We start from the raw sequence: 26,802 nt of genomic DNA, 5'->3' as shown, positions 1-26,802 counted from the left end.
TAACCTCCTTGATCTTGTACTCTGTGCCCATATGTACTGATTTGTCAGCAAATACAGCCACCTTTAATGATTTATAGATATATATTTTATGTATGTGTGCATATACATATTACAATTTTTCTGCTCCTACATCCCATTTAGAGTTGGACCCTTTATAGTATATTGTACTGTTTTGCTAGATTCTGCCTACAAAACCCATCAACCGATACTTCTCTATATTGAACTTTACCTGCCATCTAGCTGCCCACTCCAACAAATTGTCTTTCCCCTTCTAAAATACAAAGTTTATAACAATTTGAAGTTTTGAAGCATTGCAAGGTTAAGATTGTTAATATAAAGACTGAAAAGCAAGAGTTCCAACACTGACCCTTGGGGAACTCCATTAAAAGCATTTCCCCAGGCTGACAAATATCCATTTGTTATTATTCTTTATTCCTGTCACTCAATCAATTTTGCATCTAAAGTCAGAAAATTTAAGGTAATCTAAAACATTGAAGCTCATATCTTAAATCACACAAAATGATTGGGATAAAGAGAGCATTTTTAAAATGCAGCCAATAATGAATGGAAATCAATGTTGGGACCACAATATTTTTTAATGATTTGGACAAAGCAAGTAAAAGTACTTCAATCAGGTCTGCAGTGGGCACAAAACTAGTTAAGAAGGCAAGTGGTGAGGATGACACAGGGCCCACAGAGGGCTAGAGACTGGTTAAATGAGTAGGCACTCTTCAGGGATACCCTTCATTACTGATCAACCTACATTGGCTCCTGGTCCAAAAGTTCTTAATGTTGAAATTTCTGTACAGCCATATCTCCAACTTCTCCAGCCGTTTAATCTCTGAGGTATTCCGCAGTCTCCCAATCCTGACCTTCTACAAAATCTCAATTTCTTTCCACTTCCATTGTTGGTGGTATCTTCATGTTTCTTGGATGGACTCTGTGCAATTCAGTCCTCAAATGCTCCACTTCTTTACCTCTCACTCTTCCTTTAAGACATTTCTTAAAATCTTACATTTTTGCCCAAGGATTTGGTCTCCTGCCATAATGCCTTCTCAGGCTATTTCGAGTGAAATATTGGTTAGTAATGATCCAGAGAAGAGCCTCGAAATAAAATCAGAAATGGCTGGAGAAACTCAACATTTCTGGCTGCATCTGTGGAGAAAAAAAAACAGAGTTAGCATTTCAAGGCCGGTACTACTCTTACGCAGAAACTAAACTATCATTCTGAAGAGTGCAACCAAGGCATTGAAGTTTAATGTGACAAAGTGGAGGCTGAATACTATGTGCAAGGAACATGCTAGTGCCTGGCCTGTACACATCATTCTATATTTACACCTACTTATCATGAGAGTACTGAATTAGTGATATTCCACATCACAGACCATGCTGTTACACAGTGTACAAATCTAACAATTGTAAAGCATCGTCTTCCAGTACTTATTCTGGAAACTTCTTATCTCGGTCTTAAATAACTTCTGGGCACAGACTCTCCTAGAGGGGGAAATAACCTCTCTGCATCTATCCTAACAAGTCTCTTATTGTATGGTTCAATAAGGTCACCTCTCATTCTGCTAACTTGCAATGAGTACAGGCCCATCCTATTCAACCTCTCTTTACAAGACAGTACCATCATAACCAGGTCCAGCCTAGTGAATATTTTCTTGTCTGCCTCCAATACCAGTATTTTTTTTAGTTAAGGTGCCCAAACCTGTTCACAGTATTTCGGCTGTGCTCTGACTAGTGCCTTGCATAATTTTAACAAGACCTCCCTTTTCTATACTCCATTCCTTTTAAATTAAAGACCAACATTCAATTTGCCTTCCATGTTATCTGCTGAGTTTGGACACTGGCTTTTTGTGGTTTATGCACAAGGACTTCTGCAGTCTTTCTCCATTTAAATAATATTCAGTTTTCCTATTCTTCTGACCAAAAGTGCCATGACCTCACAATATATTTTATCCACTCGAAGATGTGCCTACTCATTTAACCAGTCTCTAGCCCTCTGTGGGCCCTGTGTCATCCTCACTACTTACCTTCTTACCTAGTTTTGTGCCCACTGTAGACCTGATTGAAGGACATTTACTTTCTTTGTCCAAATCATAAAAATAATAATTGTGACCCCTCTGCTTTCCATTAGTTACTGTTTGCAATCTATAAATGCTGTCTGTATCCCAATTAGAGTCATAGAGATGTCCAGCGTGGAAACAGACTCTTCGGTCCAACCCGTCCATTCCGACCAGATGTCCCAACCCAATCTAGTCCCACCTGCCAGCACCCGGCCCTTATCTCTCCAAACACTTCTTATTCATATACCCATCCAAATGCCTCTTAAATGTTGCAATTGTACCAGCCTCCACCACTTCCTCTGGCAGCCCATTCCATACCCGAACCACCCTCTGTGTGAAAAAGTTGCCTTTTAGGTCTCTTTTATATCTTTCTCCTCTCACCCTAAACCTATGCCCTCTAGTTCTGGACTCCCCAACCCCAGAGAGAAGACTTTGTCTATTTACCCTATTCAGTCCCCTCATAATTTTGTAAACCTCTATAAGGTCACCCCTCAGTCTCCAACACTCCAGGAAAAACAACCCCAGCCTATTCAGCCTCTCCCTATAGCTCAATTCCTCCAACCCTGGCAACATCCTTGTAAATCTTTTCTGAACCCTTTCAAGTTTCACAACATCTTTCCGATAGGAAGGAGACCAGAATTGCATGCAATATTTCAACAGTGGCCTAACCAATGTCCTGTACAGCCACAACATGACCTCCCAACTCCTGTACTCAATACTCTGACCAATAAAGGAAAGCATACCAAACGCCTTCTTCACTATCCTATCTACCTGTGACTCCACTTTCAAGGAGCTATGAACCTGCACTCCAAGGTCTCTTTGTTCAGCAACACTCCCTAGGACCTTACCATTAAGTGTATAAGTCCTGCTAAGATTTGCTTTCCCAAAATGCAACACTTCACATTTATCTGAATTAAACTCCATCTGCCATTTCTTAGCCCATTGGGCCCATCTGGTCCAGATCCTGTTGTAATCTGAGGTAACCTTCTTCGTTGTCTACTACACCTCCAATTTTGGTGTCATCTGCAAACTTACTAACTGTACCTCTTATGCTCCCATCCAAATCAGTTGTGTAAACGACAAGAAGTAGAGAACCCAGCATCGATCCTTGTGGCACTCCACTGGTCACAGGCCTCCAGTCTGAAAAACAACCCTCCACCACCACTCTCTGTCTTCTACCTTTAAGCCAGTTCTGTATCCAAATGACGAGTTCTCCCTGTATTCCGTGAGGTCTTACCTTGCTAATCAGTCTCCCATGGGGAACCTTGTCGAACGCCTTACTGAAGTCCATATAGATCACATCTGCCCTCATCAATCCTCTTTGTAACTTCTTCAAATTCTCTGACTTCTATTAGTTAGCCAATCCTCTGTCTGTGTTAACATGCCACCAACAACATGGGCTCCTTTTGCCCCTTGTTTATTTTGTAACTTTGGAATCCTATTAGTGTCTCCTACTGTTAAGATTGATTCAAAGAGCTGATTCAACTTCCTGTCAGCAGGTCATAACAAGGGATCGAGATCAGGAACAGTGGATTCAAAACATAAAAGGATGAACTTCAGGTGAAATTCACATGGGATGAATCTGAGCTAGAGGCAGTTATTGAGAAATGCACTGTGGTTGGGAAAACAAGTTTTGACCAATACCTTGTCAAACACCAGGAGCGACAAAAATAATGACGGTGAACTAGAAAAAAAGATTAGAATGGAAATCCTGGTGGACAGAGGAGCAGTATTTGTCGGTGAGCATATCTGAAACAGATGTGGCAGAGAGTCAAATACTACACAAAAAAAAACTTAAAGGACTGCAGATGCTGGAAATCAGCTGACAGAGATATCGGTTGTGGAGCCATGGTTCAATTTCCCTCGGTGCTGTGGAAGATCAATTGTATTCATGAGGCCATGAAAGCTTGTCATAGAAGTCAGGCTCCATTATGAACAGAAAGGACTTTAATTTGCTAAGTGCTCATGGTGCACGTGACCATAATTAGCATTCATTACAGTTTTCTGGAAGTCACTATAACCTGAAAATCCTCAGGCAGTGCCAGTTACCTCAGTTCTTCTGGCTCATCTGGCTTCAACATACAATTTTTTGTACCTGTGACCTATGGCTTTTTTTAAAAGGTTGTAAGTTTATCCACATTGCTCCAAAACAAAATAATTGGCTATAATTAAATCTCAAATCCTATTCAAAGATCACAACATCATGTACCAGGTTTGAACGTCTGCCTGGAAGCAACACAGTTTTAAAAGTACCTCCTTGGTCAAGCATACATCATGAAATGTCATCTATACTCTTCCTGCCTCTCTGGCTGGACATGAATTTATCTTATAGAAAGAGGGCAGTCACTTCAGTCAATGTTTACAGACTCTTTTCCAAAATAATCTAAGTAATTATCTTACTCCAGACTCTTCACTAGTACTGTACTTTTCTCTGCATCAAATATTCCTGTGTGCAACGAAGTTTCACCTAACTAACCTCTTCACGATTTAAATGACAATTCGAATTTAATGATCCCTCCTCAGAGGCTCTCCAACCAGTGGAAATATTTGCTTTATGCACTTGGAGTCATACAGCATGGAAACAGACCCTTTAGTCCAACCAGCCCATGCTGAAAATTATCTCAAGCTAAACTAGTCCCAGCTGCCTGCTCTTGACCCATATCCCTCCAAACTTACTGATCCAAACTAAATATTTTATTTATTCACTTCTTCAAAGGTAAAATTTATGAAATCTCTTTCAGCCTTTTCTGTTTCAGTAGAAATAATTCTAATATCTCAGCTGCTTCACATGGCTGCTGTTCCTCATCCTGATGAATCTATAACTTTGTATGCTGCTTATGTCCTTTCTACAAGAAGCAATCCAAAACCATATACAATGCTCTAACTATGCTTTGATAACTGTTTTAAGTACATTTCATCCTATAATTTTTAATTTTTGCATTTTTATTTTATTCTCAACAGTGCCTGGATTCCAGGCATCTCAGAGTTTCCCTGCTATTGGGTCAAGACCTTGGTCTGTTGGTGTAGAACAACCACCCCAGATTAAAAGAACCGATACATCAGTATCTTCCACCTCAACCTTCCCCACCAACAAATGATAAATTGACTAAAAGAAAAATCTGTGGAGGACTTCCCTCATCAATTGTATTGTGGTGAAAGTTCCTGTAAAACAACAAACAGGAATGCACTTCCACAAAGTAAGTAAAAGAAAAATTTGTGAACCCCCATCCTGCTGTCCTCCTTTCTCCACTAGATTGGTTTGTTACTATATTATTTTGAGATATTTTCTTAACCAATCTGTTCAGAGATATTACTGCACACTTCTGGAGCAGGTGGAATTTGAACCTAGGCCTCCTGCCTCAGAGGTAGGCACACTGTAATTGCACCATAGAGGCCTTCCATTACTATCATTTTGTTTTGTATAAGTGTTCTTATACACAACTGAAGTTTTTCATCCTACTACAAAATCACCTGTGGCACTTTCACCTATTACATACCACCACAAATCACCCAGCCATTGCTACTTTGCAAACTGCTCAAGACAGTATTCATCAGTAGGCATTTACGTTTTATGGTACATTGGTGCCTATTAACAACAGTAGTCATGATTTGGAGATGCCGGTGTTGGACTGGGGTGTACAAAGTTAAAAATCACACAGCACCAGGTTATAGTCCAACAGGTTTAATTGGAAGCACACTAGCTTTCGGAGCGACGCTCCTTCATCAGGTGATGAAGGACCGTCGCTCTGAAAGCTAGTGCTTCCAATTAAACCTGTTGGACTATAACCTGGTGTTGGGTGATTTTTAACTATTAACAACAGAGTTGACTCTTGCCTGACAGAGACAGTGTATTTCAAAGGATGCTCATAATACATGATCTTTGCCTTTTGTGTACCAAATGTCTTGAGTAGTTTTTCAGAAGCAAGTTAAACTGCATTTTACAATTTTTATCCAGTGAAAACTGTTCAGCGTTCCTATCAGAAGATTCATCACTGTGGTTTCCCACAGTGATTCATCGTTACTGCTGTCCAAATTTCAGTTTTTTTTCCAGCCTTGTCATTTGAGGGCATGAAAATCAACTGACCTTCTAAAACTAATCTTAGTCAGCTCTAATTGCCAATGATGATTTTCTCTGATCCTTTCATAAACTCTAACTGTACCAATAAAAGCATTCTAGCTGCAAAGTTACATTGCTGTAACAGGTGACCATCAATATTTTTACTGACTAAGTTTAAAAAAACATGACGAATGGATGTCTCTGAACAATCTCAAGATGTTACACCACTTCCATTCCCTATTTGTCTTGCTGTCACTGAAGCGTATAAAACAGATGATTTGGGAATAGTTTATTTTCTGGAAAATCCAGTATGCTTGGCTGAACAAGTGAAAGCTGAGATCAATCATGATCAAACAGAAAGGACTGGGAAACCCAGCAACAGATAGACAATAGCCGCCACAAATGAAGACCAGCCAAATATTTGGGGTTAGTGTATACCATGAGATGTTGGCTGGCCACTACTAATTTTGCTAGGTTTGGTCTTGCCCATCTCCAATTAGACATGGATTTGGGATTGTTTAAAATGATTTTCACATCTTGCAAAGATAGCTTCCATCCTTTCAAAGTTTCCTCTTTTGGATCAGCACTTCAATTAATTGTGAATATATTGAAACCATTTAGAGTCATAGAGATGTATAGCATGGAAAAAGACCCTTTGGTCCAACCCGTCCATGCCGACCAAATAGCCCAACCCAATTTAGTCTCACCTGCCAGCACCCGGCCCATATCCCGCCAAACCCTTCCTATTCATATACCCATCCAAATGCCTGTTAAATGTTGCAATTGTATCAGCCTCCATCACTTCCTCTGGCAGCTCATTCCATCCTCCAAGATCAGTTGTGAATTTCACTTTTTGTTAATTTTTAAAAATTTTTAAATTTTGAAAAATCATTATCAGAGATCATGCTACCAAATGTCCAAATAAACCTGAATATGAGCTAATCAAGACTGGGAGAGGCACAGAGTAATCAATTCTGTAAAGTGTCAAATATAGAAGCCGTAGTGGTGGACACTACTGCATAGCTTGAGCTCACAGTTATTTTATCTTGAGGAAAACATTTAATCATTGGAATTCTTAGTACAGCACAACCATAATTTGCAAAAGTAACACAATTTTTAACAACTGAGGGAAGAAATAAATGTCCCTATATTCATGCCTCACTGGAGTAGCACACTGGAAAACCAATCCCTGTTATTCCCAGAATCATCACAAAAGTTAAAGATTTTAAGAAGTATGCAGATTGAATCAGCAACTTTGTAAACAGCACTGACAATCAATGTTCCCTATAAGTTGAGTGGCTGTGCATGTGCACAGCAAATGGTCTTGTTATACTGATTGTGGCACTGACTTCTGGTTCTATACATAGACCTTGGAGGCCTGGAAAGAAAATTTGAAGGAATGCTGATTACAACAAATGTCAAAAAACTGCAGTAATCCATCAACAATCCTTGGTTTTTAGAACAATTCTTTTCCCAGTTCAGACCACAATCAAAAATGCAGGAAATTAAAAAGGCATGGTCTTTACATTATATTTTCTTCAAACTTCTGTGAAAAGTAAATTCATGGTAATGGATGTAAGAGTGCAATGTGATTCCTCTTTGAAAAGGAGGCAGGAATACAAAATTTAAGGCCATTGGTCCGACTTAAATCTTGCTAATTAACCATGTTGAAAACCAAAAAATAATTAAAGCTAGTTAGCATAAATTGCAATTGGCTCATTGATCAATGAAGTTCAATTTTATGAAGAAATAACACAGAAAGGAAATGCAGTGAATTATCAGGTTTAGATGATTTTTTAAAAATGATCTGTTTAATGGAAAATACTTTTACGGCAAAATAAAACATGGAATAATGAAGGGTGGATAAATGAAATTCTCAGTATTGCTGAAGCAAAGTGCAGTACTTTTTAAATAGTAATTTAGATAGTTAGGAAAAAATGAATATTAATAGCTCCGGGGAAAGAGCAGGAACAAAATAGAGCAACGATAAACATAAGGACACATTGACAAAATTTAAGATGGTCCACTGTGCTCATACTAAAGGGACAAAAGCTGGAATAGCTTCAATCCTGGAAAGTAAAGGCCTTTCAACCATGCACCCATACTCAATGATGGAGAAGCCCACCACAGGGCTGATGAGGTTGCATTCATCCTCAGCAAGGAGTACCTATTGGATAATCCATTTTGACTTCCTCCTTCAATCCACATGACATCAAAAAAAGACTGAAGACAATTTGATGCTGCACAGGTTTTAAGCTATGGCAACACCCCGGCAATAGTACTGAAGACTTGTATTCCAAAACAACTGCAACCCGAACCAGGCTATTCCATTATAGCTACAACATTGGCATCAACACAGCAATGTGGAAAATGTCTAGATAAATCCTGTCCACAAAAAGATGTAAAAGCTCAAACCAGTCAATTACCATTGCATTGTACACTCTCTGCAAGATTTACTGCTGCTTGTCCCAAAACTCCTTCAATAGGATCTTAGAAACCCATTGACACTACCACCTAGAACAAAAAAGGCAGAAAATGTACGGGACCATCATCTGGTGCGAGTTCTCCTCCAAATTTCACATAATCCAGTCTTGGAATATCACTGTTTCTACGCTGTTAATAGAGCAAAAACCTGGAATTACTGTCCTAACAGCACACTGACAGTGTCTGTACCACATGAACCACTGGTGTTCAAGCAGGTGCTCACCACCACCATCTCAAATACAAAGAAATGTGTTATTTTCTGAGAAGCAGATTTCATGAAAGAGTATACAAAGAATAAGTGTCTTAGGAACCAATTACGAGACGCAAAGAATTTGATCAAAAGTTAAAAAATGAGCATGAGTAAATTAGCAATAATAGTTTTTTTAAAAGGTTTTTTCATGTTTATAGAAAGGAGAATAGTTAAAGTAAACATTGGTTTTTTGGAGGTATAGACAGGGGAAGCTGACATGAGGAATGAGGAAATGGTAAATACATTGAAAAATAATTGAGCTGATTTTCATCCTTGATGCAGGTGTCAGGAGCCAGGAAAGGCTCCATGTACCTGCCACTGGAGAAAGTGCATCAAAGTGCACAATGTTTATTGAAAGAAGCAGGTATGGGTTGCGGTTGAGCCAGCTAATCCTAGTAATAAGTTGGAGACTGAAGCAGGCCCAAATGAAGACCTCAGCTTTTCACATCTGAGGCACTATGTAAAGGACCATCCCAGAAGATAAAGGAATATGTGAAGGATTCAAAAGGCTGTAAGCACAGCAGGAAAGTTCAGGACGCTGTCATGTGGGTAAAAGTTGTAAATGGTGAACAATTGGCTATTAATGCCAGAAGAGATGGTCCACCATGTGTTTCCACAAGAAATAATAGATTGTGAAATCTGTCTTTTGCAAACATGTAAGGAATGTTCACCGTTGGAAAAGATCCAACACACCCAATCATGTAGATATCTGCATCTTGATCTGCAGGTTTTGACACGAACAGCGAGTGAAATATATTGTGCCTCGGGGACTGGTCTTAGAATCCAAAATACATATCCTTAATGTCCCACCACATATCCCAACATCTGTCACAATTTCAATTGTGGACACCCAAATACCACAGAACAAAACTATATATTCATATCTGTGCTGTATTCATTCTCATAGGACAATATCTCAGAGGAATCAGATAAGTAAGTCATATGGTGTCATACCAGCCAGGGGCCGGAGATCTTTATTTGGGAGACTGAAGGCTGGAGACCTTACATCCAGCAGGGAGAAGGAACCTTCTGGCTTTAATGAAGATAGCACTGCAGGAAATAATAGCGATGGTGAGCTCATCAGGTGACTCTGGAAGATTGGGGGTGTGGTACCACAAGTGGTTCCATGACCAGTTGTGCTCAGGTAAGCTGTGTTATTTGACAGCAATATTCATTTCACTTTGGCAACTGACTGAGACATCAGATGGACACAATTGACGCACACTTCCCCTTAATTGAGGATGACTGAATGTACATGACACTCTCGTATGACCAAACATTAATGGGGTGGCATCTGAATGCCGACTGGGAGACTTCTGAATTGTTGAGATTCATGCGTGGATGCTGGTTTCAATGGCAATACATTTGTCGTTATTGATTGCTTGCTGGAGAAAAAAAGTCAAATCACCAAGGAGATGGTCTGGAATGGGGGTGAACATGCAAATCCACTTAGTGGATGAGAGCACCATGCAGATTTTGTGTGTTCATTTGCAAGCTAGGATAATGTGTCCCTACACCACTCGGGTTCTAATGGCAGCCCACCATCACCTACCGAAGGAAAATTAGGGATTGGCATTCAATGCTGATCTAGTCAGTGAAATCTACGTCTTCTTTTAATTTTGTTTTAAGAAGTACAGGAGAAGTGGAGCAAGCATAATGGTAATTTGCTGCACGGTTGAGCATCAAGAAAGGATTATGGGTCAAGGGGTCAACTCATTCTTCCCTTTTACACTTGGCACCCTATCCAATAGCCATGTTACCCTTTACATAGTTGCCACACTACCCCTTCACACATCCACTCACCACACTACCCACCTAGCAACCTATCTCTTCATCTGCTCACCTTCCACCATACCCTCCGATTCATCTGCTAATCTAGTTCTTCACACATTTGTGACCTTGTTTTCTTACCAATCAGTCATTCTATCTCAGCATGTACTTTCCTGCTATCCTACCCTTCACCTATGTGCCCTCTTTACCATCCTGGCATCTTATCCCCTCACTCTCTTGGCACCATACCCCCTTTCCCATCTGGCACCCTACTAAAGCCTGGGCTGAGTATATAATATTCCTGGATATTGAGGAAAGGTAAGAAACAATGAAAAGGAGTCATTGTACTGATGTAAGATAACATTGTGCTGCTGGAGAGAAACAATGTCCCAGAGGAACAAATACAGAATTAATTAGTATAGAGCTACAGAATAAAAAAGCACAGTTATATTGCTCAGTATAAACTATGGTCTACTAACCAGAGGAAGGGATGTAAAAGTAAAATTTGCAAGGTAATTACAGGCAATTGCAGATATTATAAAGTTTTTATACAGTAAGGGACTTTAATTATCTGAATATAGACTGGTATAGTGGTAGACTAAGAAATAGTGGGGCAAATTACTGGTTTATGTTCTAGAGAATTTTCTACAGTTGTATGAGTCCAGTTCAATAAGAAAGGAATGCACTGTTAGATTGTATGCTGACGAAGAGTTAGGCCAAGTAGATCAAGTGTCAGTAGGGAAACAGTTTGGGCCCTTTGATCATTGTCTCATAAAGAGGGGAAATGCAGCTGAACAATGGGCTACCTTCAAAGAAGAAATGGTCCAGGCACTGCCAAGGTCTGTTCCCTCACAAAGGAAAAGTAAGGAAAACAAATTCAGAGCTCCCTGAATGAGAAGGCATATAGAATACAAAGTAGACAGAATGTGGCTGAGCAAATTTGATCTTTTATTTAAAACAAATGAGAGATCATCTCATTGAAATATACAAGAGTCACCGGGATCTGACAGACTGGGAAGTTATTTCCAATGTCTGAGAAGTTAAAACATGAGAGCACAGTCACAGGATTATGGGCTGATCATTTAAGATCAAGTCAAAGTGAAATTTCTTCACTCAAATGTTATGTATCTGCAATATCTACTCCAGAAAGTTGTGAGTGCTTCATTGATTTTTTTTTAAGGCTGAGATGGACAGATTTTTGCACTCTCAGAGAATCATTGGATAAGAGAGGCGTGTAAGAAAGTGAAGCAGACAGGAGATCAATAATGATTACACTGAATGGTGGAACAGGTTCCAAAGGCCAAATAGTCTACTCCTGCTTTTTAGGTTTTATAATTAGATAATCAATGCTGAGTCTACAGAAATAGTGTGTAGCCTTATCTGGTGCCATCTGTTTCTGCCATTGCTCCATTTTGAAGAAAGTTCACTGGACCTGAAACATTAACTCTGTTTTCTCGTCACAGATGCTGCCAGACCTGCTGAGTTTTCCAGCAATTTCTATTTTTGATGTTGATTTCAAGCATCCATAGTTCTTTGATGTTTATTGCTTCTTTGTTCCTATTCAATTTCTGGATATTTGACCAAATAAATTTAGAGTTAATTGAAATTCCTTTCATTTACAAGATTGAGACAGTTGAGAAAAATGCAAATTCTGCTGTTAAAGCTCAGTTCCCAAAAACATAACTGCTTTTAATGCTTTCTTGAAGAGAACAAGATTTGCATTTTACATCTGTGCAAACAAGATCAGGAAATTTGTAGACTTCCTATTTAAATTCGTGATATTCAGTTGCAGATTAGCACTGCTAGTAAAGGTATTGTCTGTATGGGAGTGTTCAGCAGGAAACCAGTATAGGCATTTTAAATGCGACATGGCAAGGAAGCAAGTTCAGCAACTTGTTTTCTGGCCCCTGCACGTACTTGACACTGACAGGAAGTTGCAATTCACCTTGTATGGGAGTTAAATCATGTTTTTTTTTAACTTCAGAAATGAAAACTCAGAAGATTTAAAATAAGCAAGCAGAAAGAAGCATGAAGAGGACATATAAAAGGCACAATGGGGAAGAACATTAATAGTTTTAAATCCAAAGTAATGTAGACTTAAATGTTATAAAGGTTAATGTTCTGTCAGTTAAATTAGGTTTGGCAACCATGCTATTAACACATTCAGTTCACTCTTACTCGTGTCCAGCAGCAGTAACCATGATTGGTAAAAGGGAAGATGTGGTTTCAAACTGATGAAGTAGGCAGTAAAAGATATAGAAAATCACTTTGTTATTGCTTGAATTGATATGACTGACAATAACACTTTAAAAGAGCTGAAGCATTACTGTGAAATTGGATCTTGCTACAGTTTCTTGCTTGCTCACTAGTAATAAACTGTTAAATGTAAATACAATGTAAGCAGAGTATCCAAGCTGGCCTATGCAGTTTATCAGCTGTGCAATCACAAGAACCCTGAGCAAAATTCAGCCAATATTGTCCAAGTGAGTTGAACAAGACATAATAACACTATAATAGCACTGATGGAAACAGTTACACATTAAAGTGCAATTTAAAACAAAAGGTTTCACAGATGGCCACAGGATTCTGGTTAACACATTATATTTCGGTGTGAGGAGTTTGGATCTCAGGCTCATCTTTGGGAATGGTCCCAAGCAACTACTAAATACTTCACCCTGGAATGGTAGGTAAATGGAGAGGTAATTAAATCTTAGTAAATCATTACAATTCTTCTCCCAGTGAAAGAAGAAATCGCAATGGTGGCAAGCCTAAGACATTGCTTATCTAATGCCCAGGTTTTCAGTCCAAGAATGGCTTATGATGGAGAGTAATTTAATGTTAAGAAATAAATAATAAACCGGGACATAAATGTTCCTGAAATTTACTTATTAAATTTTAATCCCCACGACAAGTTCGGGACAATAAATTGGTTTTAGTGTGAAATTTTGCCTCAACTTACTGCAAATGCATTTACTTCTGACTTAACTGTTTTATTTATTTTACTGAAATAACTCACATGAGAGTGAAGGGTCAGTAACTATCATAATTAAACAATGCTCTGATTTTGTAAGCTTTGGGAGATCAAATATAATCTTCCTTTTCCTTTTCACCACTTAATATTTTGTCATTTAATCTTTCCTGATCATAAACCTTGCTTTTTATTTTTTCCTTAAGAGCGCAAAATGCAGAGCATTCGAGATCCTAAAATATCACCGCATAGAAGTTTCTCTTTTTGTCATGTTACTTACTTTATTAATTACCTAAAATTGATTCTCGATCCTTCTGCCACCATTAAGAGATTCTTCCCACCTACTCAGCCTCATCATTTTGAACATTTCTATCAAATATTGTTTTAATCTTCTTGTCGCCTAGAATAACAGCCTCGGTTTCTCCAATCTATCATGGATTGAAGATAATAAAAGCAGAAAATGCTGGAGAAACTCAGCACATCTGGCAGAATTTGGTGAGAGATAAACAGAGTTAATGAGCATGTCAGTTTTATTGAATTTAACAGAGGGTTTTCACTATGAGGTCTACCAAGATCTCTCACCATATCTTATCCAAATTTGTTTGATTAACTAACTATCTCTCCTCAAAAGTGTGCCTTTCTTGACTGATTCTAGCCCCACCTTACCCTATCTGTTCTCAAAACAACTCATCACTGCCAGGATGTCCTGGAATTGACTGACATCCTTTGTGCCAATGCTATATTTATAAGGCCACGGGTGCACCTGGACACGCAGTGTCAGTCCTGCATTTGTCCTAACCTTTGTCCCAGACACGGAAGTTTGGTTAACTGCTTTGTGGACAGGATGTCCTACTAAATGGGATGGTGCAAGGATGGGACACCCTTTCCTCCAGGACCACAAGAGGAGGCCATGACACCAGACCATTCTCAGCCATCTATGCTCTAAAGAAAAAAACACAAGTTTTTCTCACCTCTCCTCAAAGCTGAAATGCTCTATCCTGGGCAAGATCCTGGTGAATCTTCTCTGCACCTCAGTGCAATCACGTTTTTCCTAAAGTGCAGTGACCAAATCTATACACAATACTCCAACAATAGCCCAACCAAAATAATGTCCAGCTCCAACATAACTTCCCTGACCTTATCATCTATACCACGACTGATAAAGGCAGCTGTCCTGAATGCCTCCTTAATGACCCTATTAACCTTTCCTGACACCTTCAAGGATATGTGAGCATGCACCTAAGCTTCCCGGCCTTTGGATCAATTATCTGACTTACTATTTATGCAGGAAAAAATTCATATGAAATAATTAATGTTGAATAATGCACATCATAGTCAGCAAAGGAGAAAAATAGTTTCTCTCTCAAATATAACATGACATTTGGAAGGAGGTACACTGCAGAGTTGCATTTTCCATTAAAATTATTTCAAAGGAAACAATGCCTCTGGGTATACATTGCTGGATGTCCAATTTTATAGTAAAAGCTATTGCAATATTATTATTGCATCGAATTTATGTGGAAAGAACATCCATCTGCAATGTGCTTTTGAGAAACAATAGATATTTGAAATGGTGCAATTTGTGTCATATGATAGACTGATAGGTTAGTGAAGGTTGAGCCCATGGCACATAAGAGGACTCCTTGAAACAGATGATTCCAGAATCTCCTCAACTGCAGTATTGCCAAGTCAAAACTTGACCAGATAACATACTGAAATATAGAAGCTTATCATGATCAATGAAGAAGAGAAAAATCTAAACTTTATTGAGAGAAAATATGTTTGATTTAACACGCAACATTCTTTTAACTCAACTGAATTTATCAATCTAAAGAATATTCTTCAGATGTATTAAATTGTGTAAATGCCAAGTAAGCAGAAACAAGAGATGGATATACAGAAAAATTAGGATAAGTTGAATTGCAGGGAACCCACCCACAAATTCATGTTAAGTGGAGCTTTGAAATAAGTAAGTAAGCTCCACAGAACCCATTTGTCTCAATTGTCTTGGTGTCAAAAAAAACTAAAATACAGTAAATATGTGAAAAATGTCTTTAATTTTCAATTTGTGATAAAAGGTGTGTGATTTATTCCTATCATACACCTTTGTTTTGAGGTTGGATTTCACACTGGTGGTATATCAGTGTTGGTCTACTTTTGTGAAGGGGGTTGAAAAATGAACATGGTCAGTCTTTTTAGAACAATAATTTTAAATCAATTTGTGCTTTGGAGTATTCATGGAAATCCATTTATATTCTGGGATTTACAGCAGGAGAAAGAAAACATTGAAAGACATTAGTTTGCTTTTGGGTTTAGAATATTCAAGGATTGATTTTAGCTTCAAAAAACTGTAGATTGGAAAGCTATTGGGAAGCTCAATGGAAACCTGACTAAATTCAAATGCACGTATGGTCACTCCTAGAAAAAGGACTTTGTTCTGATCAATTAAGGAAATATGTTTCTGTGCTGTATGATTATGACTTTATGACTCTAAATGAAAGGGTGTACATAGTGAAACTTCCAAACTTGGAATATTTGGTGAGAACTCTGCAAATTACTAAAAGGCTGAGGAAGTCGAAACTCTCAGTTGTGTAAGTGATCAAGGGTAAAGGCCTCATTTCTCATGGAACTAGAACTGAGAAGAAGCATTTAAGTCAACATTTTTGATAGGGAAGGGAAATGACTCTGGGTTTTGAACACCTGGATGGTGATTTGTTTTTGCTATGTGCTTTGAAATCTTTCAAACTATTATCTTTAAACTGCTCGGTTTAGTTTATTTTAATAAACTATTTTACTGTTAAAACCAAATTTGTAGCCTTGTGTGCTTATGTTTCAGGAAAGAATGATCACATTAAGTAAAACAACAACAGAAACATATCTATCAAGACAGATTTCATTCTGGGATCTGAGTTGTCTAGTAAGAATATCAGCTGGGATCATAACAAATTACATGTTATAGTGGCCTGACCTCATACAGAAACAGGCATTGAGTGAGAAATGTTGGTAGTTAGAATCATAGAATCCCTGCAGTGTGGACACAGGCCATTCAGCCCATTAAGTCCATTCCAACCCTCCGAACAGCATTCCACCCAGACCCACCCTGCTACTCTATCGCTCAGCATTTTCCATAGCTAATCTATGGTAGCCTGCATAATCATGGACAATTTAGCGTCGCCAATCCACCTACCCTCCTTATCTTTTAGACTGTGGGAGGAAACCCAGAGAAGGTGCAAACTCCACACAGACAGTTGCCTGAGGGTAGACGCAAACCCAAGTCTCTGGCACTGTGAGGTAGCAATGCTGACCACTGAGCCACCATGCCACGACAACATCAGTTAACTCTGGAAGAGCTTAGTAACAATTTTCTGGTTGGTGTGCTGCTTTCAAATGAATCTGCCGTACTGTCTATATAGTCAAACATTTTTTCTACATTTCATGCTGTAGTGTGAAATCTCAGAGCACTTCTACAGCCTTTGTGGTTTTAGCTAAGAAGTAGACTGGTGAGCAGGCTGGCATTTATCAAACTCTTCAGAATCACCAAGACGATAACTTTCCTTTCCTTCTGTTGATATATTGTGTCTGCTTTCCAGATCCACAGGGGCATTGACAATTGACATGCGTATTTTCTTTGTTCGTGGGGTATGTCCATGTCACTGGCTATACCAACATTTATTATTTATCCCCAATTGCTCTGGAGAAGGTAGAGATTAACAGCCTAAACAGCTGCAGTCCTCGGGTTGCAGGTGCGTCCATAATTCTTTAAAGAAAGGAGGTTCAGGACGTTGACACGGTGACAGTTAAGGAAGAGTGAAAGAGTTCCAAGTTAGGATGGTGCGTGGCCTGGAGGAAATTTGCAGGTGGTTGTGTTCCCATGCATTTGTCATCCTTGTTTCTGCTAGGTTATAGAGGTTGTGGGCTTGAAAGGTGCTGTTGAAGCAGCCTTGGTGAATTACTGCAGTGCATCTTGTAGATGGTACAGACTGCTACCACTCTACTTTGTTCTGAAAGGAATGGATATTGAAGATGGTGGAGAGAGTGCCAATAAAGTGTGCTGCTTTGCCAGGATGGTGACAAGCTTCTTCAGTGTGGTTGGAGATGCACTCATCCATGTGTATTCCACCACACTCCTGACCTCTGTCCATATCTCACAGATGATGGACACCTACTATGGACACAGGAAGTAAGTTATTTGCTGCAGAATTTCTATCTTCTAACCTGCTTTTATAACTCAGTATTTATATGGTTGGCCAAGTTTAGTATCTGGTCAATGGTAACCCCCAAGATGTTGATAGTGGAAGATTCAGTGATGGTGATGTTGTTGAATGTCAAAAAAGAATGGTAAGATTTCTGTCTTATGGAGATGGTTATTGCCTCGCATTTGTGTTGCATAAATGTCAGTTGCCATTTATCAGCCCAAGACTGGATGTTATATCCTTGCTGCATATGTAGAGCTCCACATCAGAATTCGTGATTGGTGCTGAACATTGTGAAATCATCAGAAAAGTCCACATTTCTGATGGAGGGATGGTCTTTGATGAAGCAGCCATTTCAGACAGCAGTTAGGAGTCAACCTGCGTCTGCAGCCATTTGAAGACCAAACCAAGAAGGATTGCAGATATCCTTCCACAAAGGGAATTAGTGAACCAGATGGGATTTTTTAATGATTGGCAATGGTTATTTGGTCACCATTTGGCTAATTTTAATTCCGGATGTTATTGAATTCAAATTTCCCATCAGCCATGTTTGGATTTGGGCCCATGTCCCTAGAATGGTAGGTAGGACCTTGGATTACCCTATCCAATGCGATTGCCACTACTCCACCACCTCCCCTACAGATTACTTTCCAACAAAAGAGGTCATTATGAATTGCCTCATTCATATGACCAAGAAATTCAAGGAATGACTACATGAGCAGAGGCCACTGGTAAAAATTGTCTGCCTGTGCCAAAGCTGCACACTCTAATAATTTTCCATGACAACATGCTGGGTAATGTCAATTAAGGCAGGGGCAGTCTGAAAACCTGTGGAATCGTACAGGGTTATATTCTGCTATTGATACACACTTTAACATATTCTTCTTTTTGTTGCTGAAATAGGCCTTCAGGTAATCTACACAATGTGTCTACCTACAAACCAGAACTGACAGAAAGTTGATCAACCTGCTCACCTAAGATCTAAGACAAAGTTATGCTAAGTCCTTATCAGAGAACTGCTCAACACTGACAATGCTGCCCGAACATTCTATAATTAGGGAACATCTGCAGCAGGAGATGGATAGACTTTCTCTCACCTGCAAAGCATTTGGTTTGAGTTTCAGCATAAGAAAGACACATGTAACGGCCCTGGATGTTGCTATACTGCCATCTATCAGCATTGACAATGTGACAGTGGGTATTGTTGATTGTTTTACATATCTTGGTGTCACCAGCAATCACCAGCAATCTGTCACTTTATGCTGTAATTAACACTTGAATCATAAAAACTACAACTCTGACCGCAGGCTGAGTAAAAGGGTACGGAACAATGGCAGTCTGAGTGAGTATACCTAAATGAGTCTACATCCTCATTGGACTCATCAGTGTTAAGACTGAGGTAACATATTCTAAGCAGGAGAAATGCTGAACAGCTTGCACCTTCACAGTCTCATACATATCCTTGCCATCTCCGGACCAAGTCTCCAACTCAGAGCGCCTAGAACATGCTAATTCTATCAGTACTCATGACTAAGACAAAAATGTTATCCTGGGTCAGCCATGTTCACTGGACAGATGAAAATCATATTTACAAAGACCTTTTGTACAGTGAACTGGTCACTGGGTCACAACATCTTAATATTTCCCTGACATGGACACCTGTAAGCAAGGTATGAATGTGATGGATATTGTGACACTGACAATTAAGTGATTGTCACTGACAACTATAATCTCTGGATGCTGACTATTTGGAAAGCTATTGGAAGAGGCAAGCAGAATCAAAAAGTCAGCTGGCTGAGAAGAGGATGCATAAAAAACAAAGGCCAATGTCATTCTCTGTAGCAAAGATATCAGATTGGTAAGTCAGAGTGGAGCTCCTCAGGGGCACTAGTCAATGCTTAATGTACAGCTGATTAGTGTGACGGAAACCATCAAGATGGAAGGCTGCGATAGACAATATTGTTAAAAGGTAGAGTAATTGTTTATTTAATTTGAATGAAGACATTCCATTTTAACACATAAAGTTTACATTTAATTTTTAAAAATATCTGTGAAAACGTTATCCAAAGCCCTGCTCCATCCAGTAAAGTAATAACTTTCACTGATCTTTTCTCTGTCAAAATCTCAGTAGTTTTACAGGAATTGCAACTCGGACAACAGATAATATTGTGGAAAAAAGGACTGCATTCTTTCATCCCTTAAGTAAAATTGGTTGAGTTCAGGTATGATTCAACAAAGCAATAAAGGTTGTTAAAGCAATAAAAGTACAGCCAATCCAGACCAGCATGTACTTTGAAGTCAAGATTTCTAATGTGAGGATCATTTGAGAAATAGATTAGAATAATCAACAGTTTTAAGTATTACTGCTGCTATATTTCTAGAGTGCTGCAAACTATAAACATCTTTAGAATTGGAATAGCAAAATAGTCCTTTATTCATGTTCATTCATGTTTCCTGCTGCTCACTTGTCAGTGCAGTACATACCATAACAAATAAAGAAGAATTATGTAAAAATTAGGAAAATACAGAGCAGAAGTAATGTTTAATTCATTCCCCTGTATTGTTCATTACCAATTTAAACAAATCTTTGGTTGACTAAGGAGTATATAGCAACTACTCTATAAATACCACGACTGTTGAGATTCATATTTATGGCATTAAACATTATTTTAATTATATTAATTGTAAAGTACTTAATTTCTTGAACTTCAAACTCAAAAGTATTGGAGTTTGGTTGAATAAGTTCTTCAAATTCTTTCAAATTATTGTGGTACAGGGGATAAATCATAACAAACAACCAAATGCATGATTCAGTAATGCTCTCCTGTCAACCTATATGACAAAGAAGAAAGAAAAAGAAGCTTTACAAGCTAAAAGGTCACCTAATTACAAGGATAAGCATATTTTGCCATTTGCATTAGACCTTACTTTATTATTTATAGTATTGCAATAGAGACTATGACAAGAGTCAGGTATTGTAAAGCAAAACTACAAACAGGGCCATCCTTAGACATATACCTACCTTAAATTTATGGTTATTTACAGGACATTGCATGGATGGAGTAGATTTGAATCCTTGGGCCAAACCATGGCAAGAGTTTGGCCAAGATCCAGGTTTGAGGCACTTATGATAATGTGCTCGCCTAGATGTCCCAGTGACTTGGTAACCTGATCTGTTCTCTCTGTGAAAATGCTGACTATTATGGGTGCATTAATAAAACATGGTTGGAGACAGTCTTGTTGTAATACATAAATATGGATAAGGGGAGTTCAGCATAAGGGTTAAAGGAATAACATAGATCAGAGTCACAAGGCTAATTAGGCTCTATTTGTTTATGTGGGTTCAATAGCTCAAATTACATTAGCTGGAATAAAGTATTTCAAGCAGTATCATCATGCTTTTACTCAAGGATTGGAGGTGAGAGGTTTACAATGAGTTGTAAATACATTGTAAATACATTATTCCAACTAATCGGGATTAGAAGCTAATCTGTCCCTGGTTTAAAGCCTTAGCAGTTGCCAGTTATATGTTTTGTTCTTTGAGTTGTTGCCTCTTGAAGATGAACCATGAGTAGTTGGTTTATTTTGAAGAATTACTGCATAATAGAGAGGACTGACATGCTAGAAACCAAACAGAAAGGGAGCATTCATTTGTACAGCATAAGAATAACGTGCTGTTTGGGTGGACTACAGTTTGCATGGAGATACTATGAACTGAAATCTTACTTCACTCATTAAGTTCAGACTAGGCTCCGAGTGTTACCATGGGGAATGCAGCAAGGATTGGCAGCTTTCACAAACATTTCTGAATCGAAAAAGGTGCAATATATGGAGAAATTCCTTTTGTTTCCAGACAACAGGGTCCTGTACGTGAATAGATAACTTCCAGCATAGACAAATTAATCACACTGCAAGCCCATATAAGAATTTTTAATTGATTTCCTATTTAATTCTTAGCACAGTCAGGATTGTTTAGTAAATAGTATCCAAGCAGAATCACATCTGAAGTTGGACACTTGTTTTGAACTTTGCAAGCATAGACTGGTTGAACACAGTCAGCACATTGCTCACAGTCAAAGGGAAGTGTTTTTTTATAAGATTTGCCAATATGGTATACACACCTTGTATCATACTAGCACTAAAACTAATATACCACATGACAAAATTTTGTTGCATTTTTTTTGGTTTGATGGTAGCAGTTTGATTTTAGAAAATACTACTTGTATGTTTACTGCAAAGGAGCAACTTTAGACGGTTAGCTTTTCTTGTTACTCAAATATTTGATCTCATAGCATTTGGAACTGTCACAATCACAACATGTATATTGACTACTGAATGTAAGTTTATGGTCAATAGTAGTAAAGAACACTTTGACAGACTTCTCAACTAACACAGTGTTGAATCACAGAAAGCTTGTGGCACAAAAAGAGGCCATTTGCCCAACATGTTTGTGCCCATCAAAAAGCAACCCACCCAGACTAATCCCACTTTTCAGTACTTGGTCAGCGGCCCTGCAAGTTTTCAGAATGCAGGTGCATATGCAGACACCTTGTAAATGAGAGTTTCTGCCTCTCACAAGCAGTGAGTTCCATATTCCTAAATGAAAAAAAATGTCCTAATCTTTCTATCAATCACTTTAAACCTATATCCCCTAATCTTTAACCTCTCTGCTAAGGTAAATAGACTCTTCCCATCTATTCAATTCAGGCCTGCCCCAATTTTGTGCATCTTAATCAAATCTCCCTCCCAGGATTGCTGTGAAAACAGAACTGTGCTAGCCTATCCAATCATTCATCAGAGCTGTATTTTTCCAGTCCAGGCAACATTACTGTAAACCTCCTCTTTTCTATAATGACATGAGCAAAACTGTGCATACTACTCAAATTGTGGCCCAACTATTGATTTATACAGTTCCAGCAAAACCACCCATTTGAAAAGGAATAGGACAAAGAAATTTCTATCTGCCTACCAAAACAATGGAAAAGTCTTCCATGGGCCAGTGTGAAAATTTTGAGAAAGATATTAAGAGCTTAGATATCAAGCACGGCCCATCTCAAAGTTCAAATTAAAAAATCACATTTTCGAACCAAGTCTTGCATGTTGCAACAAGATTCTTGCTAGTGAGCAGCAAGAGGCCAATTAACATGGATTATGGCTCATTGCCACACTTATTACCACCTAAATTCACCTATTAATATGCATTTTCCCATTCTCCTGCCTGCTGATAGAAAACCAGAGGTTGGAATGCCCAACGTAGCGGGTACCTGCTAACTCACCATTTGCTCCTCTGAACCTTCAGCATGAACACCCAGCAATAACATCTTAGGGCACAGTCCAGGGGAATGGCTACATTCACCCCATGTCTTTGGCTGTTGGTTTCTAATAGGTACCATGGTCTCTGCATCATCATGGCATATTTCTGATCAACTTACAGTATACATCTACTTCACTGCTGCATTTTAGAGTGCACCAGCATCTGCCATTGAAATGCTGCTGCAAGGAAACTATGGGCAGGCACCCAGCTCCCAGAGTGGACCAGCCCATTCCTAGCAGAATTCGGAGAAGATACAGTCACTAAACCTTTCCTAGTTACCTCAAACCTACTGGAAAGGATCCATGTGGGAGAGTGACAGGAAACTAAGCATGGGAGAAAGTGAAATTCTGGAAGCCCTCCTCAGGCCAAATTGAACAAGTATAAGAGGCTAGCTGTACTCACATGTGACACATTGTTTTAAGATCTACCTTCATTGTGCTACTTGTGTACAACACCAGACTTCCGAAATTAGAATTTTCAAAGATGCCTGCACAGACAAGAATTCTTAAAGAAGACCACAAGTGAATAATGCACATTCCCACAATAAATATATGCACTGGCTCCAGAAAAAGGAAAGCTGTTTGTTTCTTTGAAGGTTACAAATCATTGACTGATTCTAAACATGCACAGACAATCACTGTGATATTGAAATCTTTGTGTATACTTGCATAATGGAAGTCACCAACACTTTGCTTGCCAAAATCAGCAACTGAATTAATTTTCTTTTGGAAGGTAGCCATCAACAGGAAAAAGCCTACAACTCATAATGTGTAGCTAGATTCCTGACAGCACAATAGTAAATACGAAACTCCTAAATCCATATGTGACTCTGTTCCCAATACATTCATTTCATTACATTGCCCATTCATGAACAAAACAAACTGGTGATGACCCAGTTGGAATTGGAATATTGGAATTAATATTCTATTAATTCAGCTATTGGAATTAATTATACGCCATTGCCTATTACTCTTGCTATCCCATGATTTATTCATTGACAATGGAAGTACAGTATTATTTGAAGGATCAAAAAGACTTAAAGGTGAAGTGGAGAAAGATATACATTGAAGCATAGCTATTGACAAAACCATCACCGAAATATAAGATTAATGAAGGGATACAAAATGGTAGAAGTGCATACACCAAAGGGATCTTCAAGCAGATATCCTGTTGCTTGAATAATTCAGCTTAGGCCTCTGAGATAACTGTGGCTTGCTATGTCACAAAGCGTTGCGCGACAAAAGAGAAGTTTCACAGGGTGACAAAAGACAACAGTCGTTCAGAGACTCTCAATTACATGGTAATGGTACAGCAGCAGTTCTCAATCTTACGTTTTGCACCCCATTTGGGGGACACAGACACACGATGCAGATAGAAATTCCTGATTTTGTAATAATTTTTGCCAAAATAAATAAAACAGTCAGGTCGAATTTGGATTTCGGACCATGGATCAAATTCTGACTAAATTCTCAAGTCATTGATTATGATTTGTAATCAGGGCAGACCTTAAACACTTAATGGAAGGGTCCTAGGGAGTGTGGCCGAACAGATGAACTTTGGTTGCAGGTTCATGGTTCCTTGAAAGTGGAGTCTCGAGTAGTTAGGGTAATGAAGAGAGAATTTAGCACCCTTGCTTTTATTGGTCAGTGCATTGAGTAAAGGAGCTAGGAGGTCACATTGCACCTGTACAGGATATTTGTTTGGCCACTTTTGGAATACTGTATGCAATTCTGGTGTCTCTTCTATCGGAATGATGTTGCTAAATTTGAAAAGATGTACAAGGATGTTGCCAGAGTTGGAAGGTTTGAGGCATAGGAATAGGCTGGGGCTATTTTCCCTGTAGTGTCAGAGGCTGAGGGATGGTATGATATAAAAGTTTATAAAATCAAGAGGAGCATGGATAAAGCGAATAGCCAAGTTCTTTTCCGAGGGTAGGGGAGTCCAAAGCCAGAGGGCATAAGTTTAAGGTGAGACAAGAAAGATTTAAAAGGTACACAAGGGACAACATTTTCATGTAGAGGGTGGTGCATGTTTGGAATGAGCTGGCCGAGGAGGTGGTGGAGGCTGGTAAAATTACAACATTTAAAAGGCATCTGGATGGGTACAAGAATAGGAACAGTTTGGAGGGATATGGGCCAAAAGCTGGCAAATGGGACTAGATTACTTTAGGATAGGCATGACAAGTTGGACCGAAGGGTCTGTTTGCAAGCTGTACAACTCCATGACTCTAAATACTGATGAATGTCATGTAAGGCCCATCTTACAGAATATAATATTGCCCTGTTTTTCTCTGTTTGTTGTCTATACTTTATATACTGCCATCTAAAATATTTTCATTTTTTCCCTATAAATTGCAAACTACGCTCAACTAATTCGGTTATGTAATTTAGTATTTTTTTGCTATGTAAAGGGCTACAACTGATTTTTGCCTGCATGCATTCATTCTACAAATATAAATCTCCAGGATTTACATGTTTTTAAAATCAGCTATATATTTACTTTGTTAATTGCTGCTCCACTGTGTCAATAGTTCAAGTGTGAAGTCTAATAAAACCCCAGGTTGCTCAGCTTCATTCTCAGTTATATTTTAATGTTGCTCATTTATGTAATTTTACGTTGTTCCACTACCTCTGGTTTGTAAAACTGCTTCTCTGACATTCAGTATTGGATGAGCAGAAATTTCCTCCAAATGACGAATGGAATGATAAAAAGCAATTGTCCTTGGTCCCCATCACACATTCTGTTTCCTGGACACTGACCCCATCACTCCCTAAACTACTGTTTGGAGCAGATTAGATTAGTTACAGTGTGGAAACAGGCCCTTCGGCCCAACAAGTCCACACTGACCCACCGAAGCGCAACCCACCCATACCCACTCCACTACATTTACCCCTTCACCTAACATTATGGGCAATTAGCATGGCCAATTCACCTAACCTGCACATCTTTGGACTGTTTACATGATATCCTATTTGGCCCTCAGGTGAGCTGCTGACTCTATAACCACACCATCAACCAGACAACCCAATTCCATGTGTTTAACATTGACCATTTTTGCTCCTGTTTGAGCACATCTGCTGCTGGTAACCTTCTGCACACACGGTAACGTTGAACTCATCCCAAACCTGTATCACAACTTGCACCAAGTCCAGTTCAGCTTTCAGCCCTTCACACCCTTACTTTGGCCTCCCGTCCCCCCAAGATATCTCTACATTAGCTGCAGGTTTTCTCCACTGGGTATCGTGAGCGTGGTGAGTTTTATTTTCCCCTGTTTTGTTTATGTGTCACCAGAACCAACCTGACCATTCCAGTCGTGTTGCTGTCTTGCAGGATCTGTTGACCCATACAATGCATGATCAGCTGCAAAGAATGTTTTACAGAGTGGACTGACGAGCAAAATGCCGATGAAGTTAATCAGCGGAAATCTGAATCCGAATCCCGCACAACCGAACGAAACATAATCATCGGCAGTTGATGGTTGGGCTTTTAAAGGGTCTGCACGCGCTGTGGTCTGTGCATCGGTGGTTCAGTGGTAGAATTCTCGCCTGCCACGCGGGAGGCCCGGGTTCGATTCCCGGCCGATGCAACACCAATTTTACATTTTTTTTTAAACGGCGTTGGTTGTTTATTTTCGTACCTGTCTCAGAGAGACGTGAGAAGCCTCTGAGAAACGTTTACGTTTTTACATGATTTCAGC

General features: G+C 39.0%; 1 long non-coding RNA gene and 1 other non-coding gene across 2 annotated transcripts; one reads left to right on the top strand and one right to left on the bottom strand.

The window, feature by feature from the left end:
- Positions 1-575: 575 nt before the first annotated feature.
- LOC140481795 (uncharacterized) lies at positions 576-26,703 on the bottom strand. The gene is made up of 2 exons (XR_011961607.1): positions 26,404-26,703; positions 576-1,155 (listed from the first exon to the last, which is right to left on the bottom strand). It is a non-coding gene; the product is annotated as an uncharacterized lncRNA (long non-coding RNA).
- trnag-gcc (transfer RNA glycine (anticodon GCC)) lies at positions 26,621-26,691 on the top strand. Its single transcript has one exon. It is a non-coding gene; the product is annotated as a tRNA-Gly (tRNA).
- Positions 26,704-26,802: the final 99 nt, after the last annotated feature.

Source organism: Chiloscyllium punctatum, chromosome 10, assembly GCF_047496795.1.
Source record: "Chiloscyllium punctatum isolate Juve2018m chromosome 10, sChiPun1.3, whole genome shotgun sequence".
In the NCBI taxonomy this organism is placed as follows: Eukaryota; Metazoa; Chordata; class Chondrichthyes; order Orectolobiformes; family Hemiscylliidae; genus Chiloscyllium; species Chiloscyllium punctatum.
The sequence above is the reverse complement of the archived record's forward strand: the minus strand, read 5'-3'. Positions and strand labels throughout refer to the sequence as shown.